Consider the following 8,465-nt stretch of genomic DNA (forward strand, 5'->3'; position numbering starts at 1 on the left):
TCTGACACTGGAAATACATACCCCAGGTCCCTAGATGTTCCTAGATACCAAGAACATGCAAATTGACCGTGCAGAAGTGGAGCAATCTTTCATTTACTTAGGCATGTACCTTTAGGCGAAATACAGCCTACAGCTTAACAGGTTCATTGATTTTATTTACGAAAAATACGTTGTCTTTTATTTCAAAGCAAATTAATATGTTGCTTGTGCTAAATGTGTTTAAGACAATCTATGCCTTCATAAACATAATAGAAAGCAATGAAGTCAACTAATGCTTGTATATCTTATCGTGTGTTGTCATGTTTGTTTATGTGTTTGTTTAAAAAATAATAAAAAAATAAAATACAAAAAAAGAAAGCAATGAAGGAACCAAACCATATTATTAGAATATTGGACATATTTAGTGAGTATGACGTTCTATTCTATTGCTATGGAGGCAATTGTCTCCAATTAGGGCTTGTGTCTATAGCGGACGTTTTATGAGTTGTCAGCTCCTTCCTGTCATTCATTTCTATGCTACAGGCGCGACAGGCGCGCTCCTCTTCCCAGCGCCGCGCCTCGCGTTTATGAGCTCTCTGCGGCAGCGTTTTTGGGCGGAGCGCTCCCAGCGCATAAAGTTGAAACTAGTTCAACTTTTGGAAAGGAGCGCGCTCATCAAGGTAATCAACATCGAGGAAGGGGCGGAGCCGCGGCAGTCGCGAGACCCAGGAAAACGCTCTGAGCTTTTTTTCCCTTTTTTTCAAAGCGGTCCGCCTTGAAAAAAACGTCCGCTATGGACACAAGCCCTTACGATGTAACATTTTAGATGCTGTAGCCTAGTCTCAAAAGGGCAGGCAGCAGAGACTATTGAGAAAATATATCATAACCACAGTAGGCCTGTAAAAGAGTCTGAAAGCTGAAACTGATAAATAGAAGTTGAGAAACTGATTTGATTTTCGTCTTTTTTAAGTCTAGACTTTTTTTTTTATCTACTTTTTCTCCTCTTTTTCTATTTTTCTCCCATCCCAATTCCATTGTGTCAATTCTACCCTCCCCTGTCTTGAACGTTGCTCGCATATGCCCCCCACTGGCCGGTTGTAGGGAGGATAGAAGCCTTGCATCACGTGTCCCCTCCGGTACATGAGGAGGCAGCCTGTCACATCTTTTCACCTGCCAGCGCGGACTCTCATTGGCGAGGTGTAACGTGTGGGAGGCTCACACTACCCCCGCCATTTCCTGTCTCTGCTGTGCAGGCGTCCCCAACCGACCTGTAGGAGTCGCTGTCCACAACGTCCAGATTACCACCCATCGACTTCCACCCGCTAATTCTGCCAATTGAATTAGTATGACGGCTGGCCCAAGCCGGAGGCAGCGCCGACAGCCGGAGTCGAACCCGGTGTCTCTTGTGTTGGTGACGAGTGCAATGTCCGCTGTGCCACCCAGCCGCCCCCTTAAGTCTAGACTTTTAAAGCGATTTCAAACTATTCATTTATTCCTTTCTGGTTTGCTGAGCAGGTCTTAACATAACACACCAGCAGAAGGCTGTCAGTTATTATTTTGGCTTCAGTTTGATGGTTAAAGGCTACTGTGACACTCAACCTTCCGGTTTTATTAATTTGCTTCATGTAAATATGTTCTTGTTATATGTGTGTGATAATATTACTGTTACACAGTCTGTCATATTAACCACAATTGTCAATAATATAGTTTTTTCTGCATGTGAAAAATACACTTTTTCCATAACCATTGCCAATCCTAAATTCTATTATATTCATCTAAACTTTAGGGCAGACTAATTTCTGGAGTCAAATGTGACTCTACCAATCTACCAATACTACTTAGTGGGATAGTTAGGATTTAACTGTCAAAAGAAATGACCTCATGTTCTGTTGTGGTCTAAACAATAGCCTCCTGAAGATGTAGACTCCAGCTAAAAGCAAGATGTTCAACCTGTTTCCGAAGACCAAGCTGTCTGCCAACTGGGGTCAACATGTTGTGGAGTCTGAATTGTACCCCCAAAGACCTGGGGAAGATACACAAGGCTGCCTCAGATAGAGTTGGAGTCGCTGACTCGCTGGACTCGCTGTCCAGAAAGAAAGATCTTAAAGAGCTGGACAAAAAGAACACCGCATTGGGCATGTCAACGTTGTCCACTTCCTGGTTGATCAAAAAGCTTGATCTGCTTGATGTTCAAAACAGATCTCATTTGATTAAGGCAGTGAATTGCCAACATGATGGCTGTGTTGGCATACTGCTGAAGAATCATGCTGACCCAAACATAGAGGACCGGTCAGGGAGCACAGCACTGCATATGGCGGCTTGCATCCCTATGTTTTCTGCTGGCTCCATTGGTATGATGCTGCTGGACCATGGGGCCGACGTCCATGCCAGAAACAACAAGGGGGCCGCTCCCTTGGCTTTGGCAGTCAGTATGAAGAACCAATGGATGGTGGAGCTTCTCCTCAAGGGTGGTGCAGATATGAACACCATGACCAACAGATGGAAAATCCCTTTGATGATTGCTGCTCAGACTGGACAAGGTTGGAGCTGCTGTTGGATTCTGGAGCAAACGTTAATTTAGGAGATTGTATCTGAATGACAGCTGGAAAATATGTCCAGCAAAATCATGAGAAAGAAGAGACGTTCACATACTCCTTCCCAAGGAGTTGGACAAATTAGGGTACTGTAGATTTCAGGGAAGCACAGCTCCACCCAAGGCTCAACCCAGTAAGGCACCATCCTCTGCTACACAGTTGTCTGCTCAGGTTGAGAAGCACTCTGCACCCTGATCCAACAACAGGCTCCAATCAAATCCATATAATCTAAGATAAAATCTTCTGTTGTGGAAGAGCTCACTCCCACACGAAAACAAGAGGAGGAGAGTTGCCAAAAAGAGCACCGTGATGATCAACAACACCATTGAGAAGCTGAGGAGGACAGACAAAGCCATGGATTCATCAAACCTTTATTTATTCTCGAAAGGACAATTGAGGTCACCCTCATTTTCAATGTTGTCGAGACTTTACGGACATTTCAATTAGGGATGTTCGATATTGGCTTTTTTACCGATATCCGATATACCGATATTGTCCAACTCTTAATTTCCGATACCGGTATCAACCGATACCGATATATGCAGGGTTTCCCCCCCAAAAAAACTGAATAAGTTCAGGTAATTAACATTACATATCTCTTGTCGTGGAATTAACACAACATTATGCATACTTTTGACAATAAATAAAATAAGAATTTGTTCTTACTTGCTTGCCTGGGTAAATAAAGGTTAAATAAATGTACACTTTCTTAATATTTTTTTAAAAACCGATACCGATATTTTCCGATATTACATTTTAATGCCAATATCGGCCGATAATATTGGTAGGCCGATAATATCGGACATCCCTAATTTCAATGCGTACATCTTTTACAATATAATAATAATAAATATTAATAACTATCTATATAGCACTTTTCACACATGGACCGCAGTCCAGAGTGCCCCACAGCAATTAGTATAAAATTAACATAGGCATAAAATCAGCACACAGTTGACAGAATAAAAACAATGCATAAATTGCAGACATAAGAATAGGTATAAAATAAGTACAATGTTGCTCAAAGGCATGTGAACCCCCCTGGAACACCTCACACATCAATCCCCACCACATCCCCATCCACGACCACCCCCCCCCCCCTCCCGATACAGCACGTCATGACCGAAGGAAAACACAAACATAAGGACAGAGAGAAGTGGCAGCATTCTGAAGAAAAGCTCTCATGCCAAGTAGCCCTCCAGCATAACGCGGTAAGCAGCCTGGTCCAGAGGCTGACCGAGACAGAGGCACATTAGGCCCTAGCACCTTAGAGAACAAGCTTCTTCAGGATAAGCAATGCCTGAAAGACATGGACTTGATGCTTGCAGGAGACGGACCGAAATGCCAAAGAGCTGAAGAAAGCCCTCAGAGACAAGGCCTTCAGACTGGGGCAGGAGAAAGCTCTCAGAGACAAGGCCTTCAGACTGGGGCAGGAGAAAGCCCTCAGAGACAAGGCCTTCAGACTGGGGCAGGAGAAAGCTCTCAGAGACAAGGCCTTCAGACTGGGGCAGGAGAAAGCTCTCAGAGACAAGGCCTTCAGACTGGGGCAGGAGAAAGCTCTCAGAGACAAGGCCTCCAGACTGGGGCAGGAGAAAGCCCTCAGAGACAAGGCCTTCAGACTGGGACAGGAGAAAGCCCTCAGAGACAAGGCCTTCAGACTGGGGCAAGAGAAAGCCCTCAGAGACAAGGCATTCAGACTGGGGCAGGAGAAGGCCAGCTCCTGTCTGACCTAGAGAGGCTTCAGCTGAATCTGGCTAAAAGTAAAGACCTGTTTTCTCAGGCCCAGACGCAGGTTACCAGTCTGGAGGAATAAGACGGAGGAGAAACTACAGCACTGTCAATCTGTCAGACTCTGTCAGCCTCAGCAGACTCTAATCGCACCACCGAACAGCTGGAGGACGCCTTGTCTAAAGACAGAGAGAGAGCAGCTGGAGGAAGCCTTGTCTAAAGAGAGAGAGAGAGAGCAGCTGCATCATGTTGAAAATGCCAAGCAGGAAGCAGCCAGCAGCCTGGAGAACAGTGTTCTCAGGCTGAAAGAGAAGGACCTGATGCTGAGTGCCTCGCAGGAGAAGGACAAATCTGCCAACGCATTAGAGACAGCTCTCCAAGACCAGGTCTACCTGCTGAAGGAACCAAAGCACTAGAGGCAGCTCTCCAAGACCAGGGCCCTCATTCATCAACGTGTCTTACGCACAGATTTGTGCTTAACCTGTGCGTACGACCATTTCTAAGCAAAAAGTGGGATTCATCAATTTCAACTTGAACTTCACTTCGTGCTTATATTTACGCACAGCTCGGAGCACACTTAGCTGACGCCCAGTGGTAGAATATATTATTACAACAAGGAAATGAGCTTCTGTGCATTAGTTTCAACACTGGCATGTTCTGTATGAACCGTAATTCATTATAGTTCATTGTAAAATAGCAACAGTAGTGTAATTATGGTCAAAACCCTATAAATAGCATTTGGAATAATAGATCTTTCTCTCAGAATGAATGCAGCATGGTTTATATAGCGTTATCGGAATATACAGGGTGTACTGACTGACTGCGCTCCGCGTAGCTCAACTCGTTATTATTTTGCGCACAGACCGCAGAAACACGGGAACGTTTTGATTATATTTAAAAGGCTTTACGTTAAACGAAACAAGTGGAATTTCGAAGCTGTAAGCAGAATACAAGTCATATGAACACCCACGATATAGTGTTCTTCCCCCTTTTTACTGTATAAGAAAGAATAAAAAAAACGCATTGCAATGACACCAGATAGTGGACAGACTATGTATATGATGGGATTCAAGTTCGCGTTTTTGTTTATCATAGGCATGCTGTCAGAGTATGATATCTTAATCAAACATTCTAGAACATTTGTCGTCACAGATCATGTCCTAATAGAACATAGGCTATGGCATGGTACATCGTGATATTGTGTGGACTGTTATTACTGTACCGGTACCACCCATTGTGACAACAGCCTTGTGAGTCCCGCACACAAACATGATGGAATTCAAGTTCATGTATTGAAAGGCAGGCTACATCATACATGCAGTGAGATTCATTGTTCTTGTATATGCTCTCGTATTATTGTTTATATAGGCTACCCAATACTGTCATCAAAATAGATTGTAGTATGCCTCTAGAAATCATATGCAGCAGGTAGAAAATTGACGGAAAATCCATCGCGATTTGGAATAAAATTGAGGAGAACTTTAATCCCTGGGTATTAATCAAACAACACGGGAAAAGGCAGTCATATTCCAGCACGGTCTTTATTAGTGTTTGCGCTGCCCAGGCAGCAATGGTTAATAGATATCATATCCGACATCACCGTTCTCATAACACGCTTCCCTCGGCTTAGTCCATTTTTCCACATTTCATGGGGGTATTCCATTACCGTATATGGTTAATCGGGGCGGTTCTGGTATGCAAATACTTAAAACAGTGCACGAGCTCAAACGTAGGATCAAAGTCATATTCATCATGACAGGTGTGCGTAGAACCTGCGTACGCACGTGTGGTGAATCCCGATTTTTCTGTGCGTGCACTGATTCTACATTCTGTGCTTACGTGTGGAAATAGAACACTTTCCACGCCACGTTGATGAATGAGGGCCCAGGTCTACCTGCTGAAGGAACCAAAGCACTAGAGGCAGCTCTCCAAGACCAGGTCTACCTGCTGAAGGAACCAAAGCATTAGAGGCAGCTCTCCAAGACCAGGTCTACCTGCTGAAGGAACCAAAGCACTAGAGGCATCTCTCCAAGATCAGGTCTACCTGCTGAAGGAACCAAAGCACTAGAGGCAGCTTTCCAAGACCAGGTCTACCTGCCAAGTGAGAGCAACTCAAACAATGGTCTCAAACTAACTTTATTTTCATTTTGTTTATTTTGGTTTAACTGGTCCGTATCCCATTTACAAATGACTAAGTCAATTAAATTAGACGAAAGGGCTTCCAAAACCGTTTCCTTTATTAGTTTTTTTTGTTAATAGTAATTACTACTAGTAATATCTTACTATTGGTATGATACAACTACTGTCTATAATGGTTGAGGTCACTGTCTTCAGAAATATTCTAATTTCCTCCAAATATATATAAAAAACTATATTTTTTATTTTATTTATTATATTATGTCTATAATACGCATTTCACGTTCACATAAGTACTGTATATTATATACTTAAGCTACAAACTTAGGACTGTTCTGACAGCACAATATTGATTGCTGGAGGGGGAATGTTTTTAATGCATAACAAATGCATTCAATTAACAAAGAAAATGGTTTGTGCTGCAGATTTGCAGAGTACTCGATCATTCATAATGTTCAGCGCCGCAAGCAACCCCCCCCCCCAATGTTCCGGACTTGGAATAAGTCCTACCCCCAGAGCAGAGTCTATTCGGAGGTAAAATAATCTCCCGGAACTTCTGCTTAGACCCTGGTCCCCGTGGAGCAAACACACTGAGTTCCTGAACAAGTCCCTGGTTCCGGGGGATGGTTCCTGCGGAGCAAACGTGGCTTATGTGATGAAGCAGAGTTTAATAATATTTAATGTTTGATAATGTGTCATTCAAAGGTTATAACTTATATTCTTATATATTCTGATCATTGAACATATATCCAGGGAATACTTGCTGAGCACATGCTTATTGTCACTAAAGTCCTGCTACACACACACACGCACGCACGCACGCACGCACGCACGCACGCACGCACGCACGCACGCACGCACGCACGCACGCACACACACACACACACACACACACACACACACACACACACACACACACACACACACACACACACACACACACACACACACACACACACACACACACACACACACACACACATACACATATCGGGGAGCTACAGGCTTTTATTTTTGCCAAGTGGTTGCTGGGAGACATGTAGGAAGCAAAGCGTTCGTCTCTCTGGTTACTTCAATTACATAACTAGAAGAATGCACTTAGTGGAACTGCAAATCTTCGCCAAGGCTTTAACGATCTTCGTGCTTTCACACTCAATAATTCACTGGGCAGATAACAGAAACAGGAGTCGCCTGTATGGCACTGGTGTTTAGGACAACAAAAGAAGAGCTATTGTGTAACACGAACACCTCACTTTGACTCATAGTCACGCAGACGTCCCAGTCTCAATAAACATTATGACTCATCATTCCAGTATCCACATGAACATTATGCACCAGTGACTTCTCCTGCTTGCTGTGTTGACAACTTTGGCCAAATGAACAAAGACTAAAACTAAATATGTTTTTTAGTTTTGTAAGTATGCCGTAACTAACACAACTAAACTGTTTTAACACTTAGTTTTAGTTTTGTGTTTAGTTTTAGTTATCTATAATAAACTTGCCCTGTAGCACTTACCTCTTTAGCTATGAAGTGTTTCCAGAGGAGGTCAAGGACACTTCCCAGCTCCCTAGATCCAGTTTGCCCATTGCTCCAATAGATCAACTGAAGAGGCCCTAGCCTGTGTTTTGAAATGACGTGAGAATTCTGTTCACTGATTACAGCACAGTGGTCAATACCACCAAGCTCGTCACCCAGCTCAGTGACCTGGGTCTCATGTCACTATGTCCTGGGACTGAACTCCAGCCTGTATCAGGCTGTCCTGGGACTGCTTGGTCAGGAGATACGCTCATTTGAAAATTTTAAGTTTGGCCTGATTGTGGTTCTAGGGCAAAGGTAATGGGGGTCACATAAACCAATAGGTCACTTCCTCTTGGGGCTCGTGAATGTTCACAGCAAATTCTATGGCAATCCAACAACCTTTCAGTTTGGCCAGATGGTGGAGCTAGAGGAAAGTTAAGGGGGTCAATCATCAATGGGTTTCTTATTCTAGGAGTTATGAATGTTCACAGAACGTTTTGAGACTGTAT

This window comes from Notolepis coatsorum (genome assembly GCF_963971535.1).
Source record: "Notolepis coatsorum genome assembly, chromosome: 12".
NCBI classification, from domain to species: Eukaryota; Metazoa; Chordata; class Actinopteri; order Aulopiformes; family Paralepididae; genus Notolepis; species Notolepis coatsorum.